Genomic DNA, 12,016 nt, shown 5'->3' with positions numbered 1-12,016 from the left:
TCGCTCATTCATTCATTCATTCATTCATTGTTTCACCAAATATTTATTGAGTTCCTCCTATGTGCCAGAAATTGTTTTGGGTGGTGAAGAAAGAGCAGGAAATGCCACAGGAGAAAATCCCTGCCCTCCTGGAGCTTACAGTCACATGGCAGGAGTGAGATAATACACAAATAAAAATACCTGGACTGCCAGAGGGTGAGGGCGGCTATGGAGGGGACAGGGGGAGTGCGGATGGGTAGGACAGGCCTTACCGTGCAGGCAGTGGCTGACGTGGAGGAGGTGAGGTGTGAGCCCTGAGTACATGGTGGGGGTGGGGGGAGGGAGTTGTTCAGGCAGAGGGAAAAGTCAGTTCAGATCCTTGGGGTGGAAGCACTGGAGAATGACGAGAGTAGTTTTTTGTGTTTTAATTTTCAGCATTGGCTACAGAGCCGCAGTAATCTGATGTATAGTCCTGGTAAAAAAAAATGTATTGTCCTTTTCAGGCACATAGAGGGGGACAAGATAGTGCAGTGAGTGGATGGGAGTTGAAGTTCTAGGCAGGTCAGAGGAGAAGCTCAGCGTTGGCGATATTGACATCGAGGGCTGAGTAATTCTTTGTGGCACAGAGCTGTCCTGTGCAGTGTTGGATGTTTAGTAGCATTCCCAGCCTCTGTCTACTAGACACCAGTAGTTATTCTCTAATCGTGACTACCAAAAATGTCTCCAAACAATGGGATGTGTTCCATGGGGACAAAATTGCCGACATTGGGAATGTCTGTTCTGGTGACTTTGGGCAAGTTACTTAACCTCTCTGGGCCTCAGTTTTATGCTCTGTAGGGCGAAGGTAATACCCGACCTGCAATCCTAGGGTGTTGGGAGGCTTAAGGTGGGTATGAAGCCAGCACTCAGCATGGTGCTTGGTGCAGCCCAAGCCCTTGGCAGATGTTAGCTGGGAGAGCAGAGACCTGGGCTCTTGTTTTCTTCAGCAGAGATCACAGTGTCTGTTCATATCTTGGTGAGAAGCATGCTTATATGATTTATATGATTGGCCTAGATCCTCAGGTTGAAATATGAACTATCAAAGTAGTCATCTTTGCATTTTTTGCATTGCATGTTTTTTCTTGATCTTCATCCCCTTATGTGTGGCTGCCATTTGGCAGTTTCCAATTTGATCTGTGCAGCAATGAGTGGACCTGGTTTGTTCCACTTTGAGGCATGGTTGGAAATGGAGGGGCTGAGTGAGAGCTGAAGAAATGCGCCTGAGGTCCCTAAGTCCACCCTTTGGCCCATCTGAACCTCGAGGAGGGCAGTTGTGCAGTTAAGAAAGGCAGAGAGGCTCTTTTATGCTGTTCCTCGGAACTGAATGAAAGGGACACCTTGCTGTAAAGAGGAGTGGCACCGAAAGGAGGCACAGACACCAGCCAGCCTCGCCTCTTTCCTCCCAGTCCACCCAGGACACTAAGAGGAGGGGCACTATGGGACAGCCTGAAAGAAACGCCTTGGTGAAATCGTGTTGCAGGTTGGACTCACTTGGGTTTCCTTCTTCCCCTTCATCCCCCATCCTGTGCCTAAGCAAATGTTCCTGGAGGCTCTTCCCTCTAGAGTTACGAATGGGAAAGAAGCAATAACTAAAAGCATGCTGAGCACTTTTTAAGTGCATTGTCCTGTTTTCCCTCTTAGTCCTCGCCCTCAGGGCTGTTATCTCCTCTTAAAGGTGTAGGGGAAGAGTCCCAGGATGGTTAGTAAGAGCAGTGAAGTCATTTTGGGAAGCTGAAATTGGATCCCTACAGCTGTTTTCTTTTACTAAATCTTGAAGACAATACCAGAGGAAGCCAAGGCTTCTCCACTGAAATTGAAACTGCACCCCAAATCCCCTGGGGGGTGCCTGGACTCTACCCTCAGAGCCTTTTACCGCATCCACTCTTGGATGAATCACTTCAGGTCACTTTAATCTGGGTCTGTCTAAACAATAGAGCAACAAAGGATTGACATCTTCTTGGGTGTTATTTTTGACAGTCTTAGAGCCATCAGTGCCTCTTCCTTCTGGAGCTTGTCAGTTTCAATGCCTGGAGAACCAGGAAGTGGGGAAGGGGGCTTCCAGACCCCTCCCTGCAATCACACTTTATAGAGCAGAGCTTCTCACCCTTGGATATGTGTGTGGAATTCCCTGGGGATCCGGTAAAGATTCAGATTGTGCTTCCATAGGCCTGGCCTGGGGCCTGAGTCTGCATCTATAGCCAGCTCCAGGGTGGTGCTGGAGCTGCAGTCCGCTGACCACCTGGAGTCTCCCTCACCCCCCGTCAGAGGCCAGACCGAGTTCTTGGAAGAGGAATTTTGCTTCAGAAGGACCAAGCGCTAGAAAGAGTTCCATCTTTTGGGGGAGCATGGAGTCAGTGTGATGGAAGTAGGTGACAAGGACATGGTGTTACTTGACTGCTAAAGTAAGCCAGACATTCTACACTCGAGCCCTTCTTTCGGTGGAGTGGCTAACATGTTCCAAACACCTACTATGTGCCAGCACCTTTTCCCGCTGAGTAGCACACTGGATCACTTTGGCTCTAAGGTCACTTTGGCAGTGAGAAGTCCCCTCATTTGAGTTCACAACTGCCTTTGAGTCTGCAAGCCTGCAGTCCACTGGGTGCCTGGAGCCCACGGGGAGGGGGAGGATTCAGATGATACACACATTTTCACACTGTATTTCCCTCATAAGTCTATGGGTTCTGAGGAGCCCCAGTAAGGGATATTCAGAGGTTTGTCCATGGCTTCTGTGCCAGATTCAAACTGGGCTCTCACAAAGGCACTGGAAGGGACTTCACTTTCAGACCCAGGGAGATGTGACATCTGTGCATCGTGTTCCAGGAAGCACTTAGAAGGACTCTGGGCAGATGCGCTGTCGTAGATAATTTAATACACCCTGCACTCTTCCCTTGCTTTGCATATGGTGGCTTATGCAAAGAAAGTGGAGACTAGAAAATCATTTGTGTGTCACTTTGCAGGAAAAACACTTCAGGTAATGAGACAGGATTTGAGGATTTGCGTGGGAAGGTGATTATAACCAACCCTTCATTCCTTTTCTACAAAATAGTCAACAGGCAGTCTCCCAAGCTGCATAACGAATGTCGCATCCCATCAGCCAGGGATATTGGGAGGGTTTATTTTTTTATCTGTGATTCGATTTTAATTTGCCTTAAACAAAAGAAGCAATTTACTGTGTAAGTCTGAGGTTTATGGTGTTTCTATTAAGTCCTTTCATCTTTTGAAAGATGGTGTTATGCATTTTAATAGAAACTATTGTTTTTTTTACAATCTTTTTTTTTTTTTTAACTGTTTCTTCTCTTCAATCAAATTATGGAATTGAAGCTAATGCCATAATGAGCTTTGAGGCCCAGCACTGAAATCTTGAGAGGGGTGTGTGTGTGTGTTTCTTTGTAAGGCGTGTGGCACAATACTTTTTGAACAAAAGTGCTGTCTGTTTACCAGGGGATTTGAGCCTTCACAGATTATACTAGATTCAGGTTTTTTTCTGTCTATATGATGTTTAGCCACACTATCAATTATAGACTTCCTTTAAGGAATTTCCAGGAAGCCCCTTTATCATAAGGCTACAATTAATGTTTTTCTAGTTTAATTGCAGCTGTTTGGAAAGGAAGCACCTTTTAGGTCATTGTGATAGATGGAAATCTGCCCCAGCACGTTAAAAATCATCTGTGCCGCAGAGCAGCCACGTGATGGGTTTTGACCTCTGATGAGAAGTTTGGTTTTTGGGGCGCCGGGTTGGGGATATCTGTAGAAAAGTGAGTAGAACACCTTTCTCTTAAGGCTGTTACCAAATTTGTCCCATTCCAACTCCTTCTTTAGTAACCCCTCCCCACCTTCCAGTGAAGTGACCTCAAGGAGCCCGTTATTATGGCCCTGGCTTGATGGATAATTACTGGTCTGAGGTTTGATTTCACACCAGCATTTTGCATGATAGCCTGTTGGATTTCTTTGGCTCCAGTTGGTATTTTCATTCATCTAAGGCTGCAGCGTGGAAACATGGTTGCAGTGGGGTTTGCCAAGATCTGAAGATTTCCTGGGCTGTGGCAGGACCAGGGATGCTGTTCTGAGAACTGTTTCAGCAGAGCCTTCACAGGTGGTGGCAGGGTTTTCTGCAGGTGCATTTGTAGTGTGTGTATGTGAGTGTGTGCATGCTCATGTGTGCTCATGTGTGTGTGTGTGTGTGTTTGATTTAGGAGGCCCAGCTATAGAAAGGACCGGGACTCCATCAGGGAAAAGGGTACAGGAGCACTGTGCCCCTTATGCCTTAGCTGTCCTTCCTAGCTGATGGCATCAGAACTGAACAGGGTGCATGGTTGTCATCAGGGTCTGTTGTCTGTCTGTACAGCCATATAGTAAGGAATTAGGTAGCAAAAAAAATCTTACTGCTCATCAGCTGGAAGGCCTCAGGGGAATCTGAACTGCTGAGTATTAGTTTCTTTATCTGTCCAATGGGCTGAATAATACCTGCTCTGTTTATCTCCCAGGCCTTTATACATCATTTAAGATAATCGAGAAGTAAATGTTTTATAAAGGAATGGATGTGGGTGCATTCTGTGAGAGGCGGTATTGTCTAATGGTTAGTGATTAGTTAGCTAAGTAGGAGTAGTATTTGTTAGTATAGTAAGAAGGACTAGTTAGTACATGAGTACTAGTTAAGAGGAGTGGTACCACTGCTGCTACTTAGCCAGCTCTGTTACCTTTTTTTTTTTAAACTCTGAGTTTGGTATAGGACAGATGGTTCCAATGCCTAAAATTCCAAAGCACTTGTTGAAGGGGTTCTTAGGATGTACTAATTTTGTTCAGCGATAGGATCTTTTCCCTGGCAGTGTACAGGATAAACCCTGTTCCTTGAGCCAGTGTAGCGAAGTGGACTGTGGGGGAAAATAAATCTGTCCCAGGCTCGCAGCATTGGAGGGGGGTGGGAGGAGGAGGTTCTAGAATTCCCTTGAGAGCCCTTGGCCTTCGCTCTGTCTGCACAGGAAGTGAGACAGTCTGTGACCAGTGGTGTGTGCATCTACCCCTTCTGCCTCGGAGGCTGTGGCCCTTCTGTTTCGAAATCGACTACCTGATATTCCTTTGCAATACGTGAGTTAAGGAGGAAAGAATTGAACATATTCCTAATCTTCTGATGGGTTTTTTTCATCTATTAAGGGAATGCCAGCATCACTTTGTCTTTTCCCCCCTGGCTGCTTTAATTAAATAATAATAATAATAATAATAATAATAATAATAATAATAATAATAATAATAATAATAGTGATAATGATAGGATGACCTCAGGGTCCATGGCTCCTAGTACATTTGCTCAATACATATTTGTTCAATGAGTGGATGAAGGACGTGGAGATCTCCAGAGGAAGATTGAGTTTACCATGAGATTCCAGTGTCTCTCTCATCTGCATGCACCTCTGCAACGCACGTGTGCGACAGGTGAGCCTGGGCAAGTGTGATGACTGGCAGATTGGTTTTCCTCCCTTCAGCAGCTTCTCCGTGGTCAGTATTTTGGGATTAAATCCCCCTGCGGACCTTGTCCTGCCAGCCTGGTTGCTCCTGGGGATCTGGATTTCATATGTTGTCAGAGAATGCAGGGGATTCAAAGTTTCACCTCTTCGTTTTATAAACTCAGGCTCAAAGTGAAGTGACTTGCCTAAGATCACACTGAGTTACTGGGATGGCAGGATAGCAATGTAGGTTTCCTTGCAGCTCTGGCCTGATTCCAGGAGAGTGACTGCAGCTTCTGCCCCCGAAGCATCCTGGGCAGAAATGATATCCTTCTGCTGTGAGAACGAGGGCTGGATGGAGGCGTCCTGCTTAAGGTGTCAAAGTATTTCACTGTCCCCTGAGGGATCCCACGAGGATTCTTTGATTCTTTGGACCAAGGGAAAATGGATTTGAGTCTGCTCCCCTGTCTGCTCGAAATGGGCCTTTCCCTCCCCAGCCTGGCAGGCTGTCTCCTGTTTCCTGGCCAGGGGGCATTTTCTGCCTCATCCCCTCTCACAACTGCTGAATGAGGAACCAGGGCCATGTGGGCTGAGCTGCTAATGAACTTGTTTGGCCCAGTTCCTGCTTGGTGGTGAAATCCCAGATAGATCTTACCACCCTCCCTAAGCCCAGAAAATGCAACTCTGCTGAAGCATATAAAATTGGGGTGTCTGTTTCCACTAGTGGTTCTTTCCTAGTTATATTAATCAATAATATGAAATGAAATCAAGATATATTGCACCAGTGCCAGCTTCTCAAATAGTATTCACTTTGGCTCTTTTCCTCAGAAGGGGATTTTCCTATGCAGTTTAGAAGCACAGAACAAACATTCTTGGGAAAGCTTAGGAATTCAAACCTCCTTAGTTGTGTGAACTTGGAAAAATCGGTATATCTCCCTGACCCCTGTTTTTCTGATCTGTAAATGGGCATAAGTGTGCCAATCTTGAAGATGTTGTAAAGGTTACATGAGATTATACCGCATACGGAATGTACCTCATTCAGTGTTTGGTACTTGGTGGATCTACACAGGGAGGTGGGTGCTTTCAAGGCAGCTTTTGCCCTAGTGTGCTCCATGTAGGTTTATTCAAGGGTTTGCAAGCAGGCTGATTGTCAGAATTACCTGGGGTGCTTTACAGTATCTCCTCCACCAGCACCAGATACCTGGGTCCCCTTAGACCACCCACTCATCTGAATCTCCAGAGGTGGGCCCAGCATTCCATTTAAAAGGCTCCCCAGTGCTGTTTTGGATCCCCAGCCACATTTGGGAACCTCTGTAGAATGGATTTTATTTTTTCAAATCATCCTCAATAAAGGCAAAATGATGGTGTGGTACAAATGGTTTGAGGGTATTCTGGCCATTTTTTTTTCGTGCTTGATTTGGGCTCTGTTTTCACAGCAAGTTATTTCTATTTATTGGGATGGGTGGAATGGGCAAGGGGACAGTTAAAAAATAATTGTCAATTGTTGGGGGTTGGCTGGTTAGCTCAGTTGGTTAGGGCGTGGTGTTGATAACACTAAGGTCAAGGGTTCGATCCCCGTACTGGCCAGCTGCAAAAAGAAAAACAAAGTCTGATAAGAGAAGCTGTGATTCTTGACTAATTAGAAATGGATAATTTTCTCCTTAAAAAGACATTCCTCACAGTACTAAAGATAAGTGGATCTATGAAGAACAGCATTGGGTTCACCTTCCAGGCATAGAACGTTGTCTCTGAGATGGCTTTAAAGTGGGGTGGTGAGAGTCTGCTTGTAGTTTCCTATCTGTTTTCAGATGTGTGGATGGGGTTTCCTGTCTCTCTCTCTTTTTCTCCTTTCCTACATACTCCTCTGGCTGTTTCTGTACCAGGAGAACCTAATCACCTCTGTAGGACCCACATGCTTTGAAGTCAGGGAAGTCAGCCTAAATACTAGCTCCAACCCTTAAATGTTGGCTTAGAAATTTCATAAAGACAGGATCTGTTCCCAGCTTGGAATCTACCTGGGTACAACCTGGTACTCAACTTGAGGCCTAAAATGTTTCTGTTGAGCAAAGAAATGTATCAGAGTAGGATGCAGAAAACTCCGAGTCAGGAAACGTGCCCATTTCCACATCCTGATTCTGTGCCTTAAACAAGTCATTGGCCCTCATAGAGTGAGCCTTGGTTCCCTTATCTTGTTAATGGAGTGTTCACATTCCTTTCTTTAGCTTTCTCAAATGAAATGTTATTTTATGTAAAAGTGCTTTGTAGAACCACAGAGCCATGTCACCCTTACTGTAAAAGGGATATTTAATTGCTTGTTAGAACATTGGCATTTACTCAGTGTTTTTGCTGGTTGTTTACCTGTTGTCTCTATGTTGAAGAAGGCAAATTATTTGTTTTTTAGTTACTTTTTTGCTTTTTAGTCCTTCTGGAACCCACACACTTTGATGGAAGGTTTTCTGGAATTTCATGTGGCCTTCCCTTCTCCTGACCCCACTGGCACGGCTTGTCCTTAGGAATCCATCTTATGTCCTGTGTTTGCTGCAGCTTTCACAAAAGCCAGACAATTTTTCCTTTTTCTTTCTTCTCAGAATCATATGGTGCTGTAGCCATACTTGTTTTCTGGAGTCATTACTGACCCAAAGTGTCTTCTTTGCAAATAAATGTTGCTTCCTACTACAGTCTTTCGAGAATGGAAGGACACATGGAGTGGATTACAAATATATTCTGGTGGCAGCAAATAGGACTGCCTTCCAGAAAAATTACTTGCATTCAGCATGTGTTTGTTAAATGGGCAGTTATTGAGTGTGCAGTTGCTGGCATCTGTCTGCCTGTCCTTGGGGAAGGTCATAGTTCATAGCAGCCCACATTTGACCCTATAGTCACAGAGCTGGCTAGTTCATTCATTTATCTGAATCCAGGGTGGACTGTTTAAAAATACATTTCCGGCCAGAAAACAAACATAGACATAGGCATGTATACAGAATGAGTTTGTTACAGATAATTTCAGTATTTAGCTACTGGTATAAGCATCCTTTCACCCATCCATCCACCCATCCACCCATCCATTCATCCTCCATTTTGGCAAATGGTTATTAAGCACCTACTATGTGCCAGTTCTGTGCTAGTCTTGGGGGATAAAAAGTCAAATAAGACAGGATCTCTGTCCTCAAGGAACCTACAGTCTGGGGTACAGGATGTTTCCTAAATTTTAAGTGAAATTCTTACTCTAGACATACCCATTTTTATTTAGTTTTGGTTCTCATCTGTTTTGAACAAAGCAAGGCATGTAACCTTTGTGACATTTTAGCTTGTTTTTATAAATCCAAGTTCTAGAGTTGGATTTCATGTTTTGCATAACTCTAAGCACAGTGTAAGCGCTTGTATTTTTAAACAGAAAAAGAGAGAAGAAATGACAATCCAGAAAAAAAGATCACATTTTATGACTGTAAAAATGTATGAAGGTATCCATTGGAATTCTTAAAAGATGTTGTTAAGCCTCATAGTGTACAATATTCACAATCACTTTTTGAACCTCGAGCAAATTTAAATGCTAAACTTCTAAATGTATCTTTACTGGGAGGCCAGTTGAGAAGAAGAGAGTTCCATCTTTCAAATTAGCACAGGGACAGGCCATTAAAATTAGTTAAGGGCACGGGCTTGGAGACTGACAAACCTGGGTTTCCATCTCCATTTTGCCGTTCTCTACCTGTGTGACCTTGGACAAGTTACTTAACCTCTCTGAGCCTCAGTTTTCCTCTTTATAAAATGGTAAGAACAACAGTGTTTACCTGAGAGAATTGTGATGAAGTGAGATCAGAGATTTGCAAGTGCTCAGCACAAGTCTGGCATGTAGTGGGTGCGCTGTAACGTCCAGCTATTTTGATTTATTAGGGGCAAAGAGAATTGGATGGTTAACAAACAAAGGGAAACTAAATACTGGTTTGAGGGTTTTAGTGGAAATAAGATGTATGATGCCTTTTGGTATTACACAACTCATCATCTCCCGAGAAACATTCATGCTTCTCATTCAGCCCTATTTTCATCTTTGCTGTAACGCTGATTTTTACCAAGCTGCTTTTTGCAGTTCAAGGGTTGGTGGGAATGTTTGTATGTGAAGGGTGGCAGGAGGAGAAAGTTTCAAGCCTTTAAGCAATGTTATGGGTTTTCAGCTGACATGTGTGTCTTTTCAGCAGGCCACCAGCTCAGGAGAAAATCCAATTCTGAAATTAATTTCAGCAAATCAAAAAAACAAATTGGTAATTGTAGCTGACATTTTTTTTTAAAAAGGGCTGACCAGTGAGTTGGATTTTATGTAACACTGGGGGCAAAGAGTTCAGCGTAGTGGGAATTATTTTCACAAATGGATTATTTTCTTTTAAAAAAAAAAAAAACTGGAGAGTTTCTGTTAGTGTTTTTCTTCCATGGAAGGTAGTTCTATATACTGTTTATAGAGGCCTTGATCCTTTTTAAACTTAAGGAGCCCGGTTGGCCTCTATGGTAATAAATCGAGAGCCATATGGGGGCTGAGGGACGTTTAATTTATGTGCTGGACTCCTTTCCCAAATTCAGCCAGCTGCTTCCTGGGATGGTGCAGTTGATTAATGACTTTCTGGCATTTTGAGCTGCTGGGATGTCTTTTGAAGTTTCTCCTGTGGGGCCTGAGGTTTGCCCCTGCGAGGTGTTAATGGGCTTCCTGCTGGAGCTTTATTTGTGAGGGGTGCTTGTTAGAGGGGACTTGATGGGCCAGTGGGGACACCAGAGCTCTTGCTCTTCCCCTCTGAAGAGTTGACTTTGATTCCCAGGCCTGACCTGTGTTTGGAAACCAAGGCAGCATTGTTTTTATTCCTGCTCCTCAGGCCACTGTTTGTTTAGCCTCTGGGGGTTCCCAGAACCCTGGCGGGTATTGGTGGTGGGTGCTCAGACCCAGCCGGGCATACGCTGGAAGGAAAGTCCTGAGAATCCACACAGACGAGTAGACTCCTCCCAGCAGGAAAGCGCAGGGACCTGTAGTGGCTAACAGGAGCTTGGGTCTTGAGCAAAATGGCCAAGCTGCAGCTAAACAGATCCTGTCCTCTCTTCTCCCCAGGTTGGCAAGTCCTTCATCTTCTCCTCCCCAGGTTATGCATGTGCTATGGGTTAAATGTGTCCCCCAAAAGTTCATGTACTGGAAATCTGATCCCCACTGTAACAGTGGTAAGAGGGTGGGAAATCCAGTTACGGTAATTGAAAGGTGGGGCCTTTCAGAGGTGATTAGATTGTGAGTACTGTGCCCTGGTGAGTGGATTGATCCATTCATGGAGTACTGGGTGTGGTTCTGGTGGCTTTATAAGGAGAGCGAGTGGGAGAGTTGCTCTCTTGCTCAGCCCATTCTCACCATGTGACACCTTGCATTGCTGTAGAGAGTCACCACCAAGAAAAAATAAATTCTATTTCTTTATAAATTACCCAGTTTCAGGTATTCTGTTATAAGCCACAGACATGGACTAATGCAGCAAGTATCCTCAGTGGCCTGCCTGCCTCTGGTCTCTTTCCTCCCAAATCCCATTGTCCTCAGCACCACTGCAGTGAGCTTTCTAAAATGAAAACCTGTTCACTTCACCCCACTCCTTCAAATCCTTTCATGGTGGTGCGGGCTTTATTGTGTCCCCTCAAATTCCTGTGCTAAAGTCCTAACCTCCAGTACCTCAGAATATGACTGTATTTGGAGGCAGGGCCTTAAAAGAGGCGGGTAAGATAAAATGAGGTTGTCAGGGTGGGCTGTAACCCATACAACTGATGTCCATATAAGAAGAGGAGATTAGGACACAGACTTGTGCATGTACAGAGGAGAGGCCGTGTGAGGGCACAGCGAGAAGGCAGCCGTCTGCAAGCCAAGGAGGGAGGCCTCAGGAGAAACCAAGCCAACACCTTATCTTCCAGCCTCCGGAACTGTGAAAAGATAACTTCTGTTTTTTTAAGCCACCCAGTCTGTGGTATTTTGTTATGGCCGTCAGAGCAGACTAATACCCAGGGCTTACCTTTGACTGATGGGATAAATTCCCAACCTCACAGAATGTCACAGGAGGTCCTTTGTCTCTGGCTGCTGGCTGCCTTTTTGATCTTGGGCAGAAATCTCCTCCCTTGCCTGATGAACTACAAATCCTTTAAGAATAAGTTCAAGGGCCACCTGCTCTGGGAGGCCCTCTGAGACCATCCTTCTCTGTCTCCTTCCCTTCCCTCCCCGCAGACTTGGAGCTTCCTCTGGAGACTTCTGAGACTCTTGAGGGCAGGATTTTGTTTATCTTTGTTCCCTAGCACCTAGCTCTGAGCCTGGAAGTTAATCAATGTTTATTGAATCAGTTAAGACCTACCCTTTACTGTTCTCTGTCCTTAGGAAGCACCCCTTCCCCACCCCAACTTGGCGCTCTGTTAGAAGAGATGATAAACATTGATTCTCCACAGGGATGTCCCGGATGACAATGGTTATGACAATGATACACTAGTAATGTTAGCTAGTGTTTACTGAGCATGTTCTATATGTCAAACAAGCATGTACCTCCTCTAATCTCACAACACCC

General features: G+C 44.8%; 1 protein-coding gene and 1 non-coding gene across 3 annotated transcripts in view; both read left to right on the top strand.

The window, feature by feature from the left end:
• The window catches only part of CHST11 (carbohydrate sulfotransferase 11), a 266,953-nt gene that overhangs the window by 54,413 nt on the left and 200,524 nt on the right, over window positions 1-12,016 (top strand). The gene's annotated exons all lie outside the window — the stretch shown is intronic.
• TRNAI-GAU (transfer RNA isoleucine (anticodon GAU)) lies at window positions 6,973-7,046 on the top strand. The gene has a single exon. It is a non-coding gene; the product is annotated as a tRNA-Ile (tRNA).

Source organism: Cynocephalus volans, chromosome 12 (genome assembly GCF_027409185.1).
Source record: "Cynocephalus volans isolate mCynVol1 chromosome 12, mCynVol1.pri, whole genome shotgun sequence".
NCBI classification, from domain to species: Eukaryota; Metazoa; Chordata; class Mammalia; order Dermoptera; family Cynocephalidae; genus Cynocephalus; species Cynocephalus volans.
The sequence above is the reverse complement of the archived record's forward strand: the minus strand, read 5'-3'. Positions and strand labels throughout refer to the sequence as shown.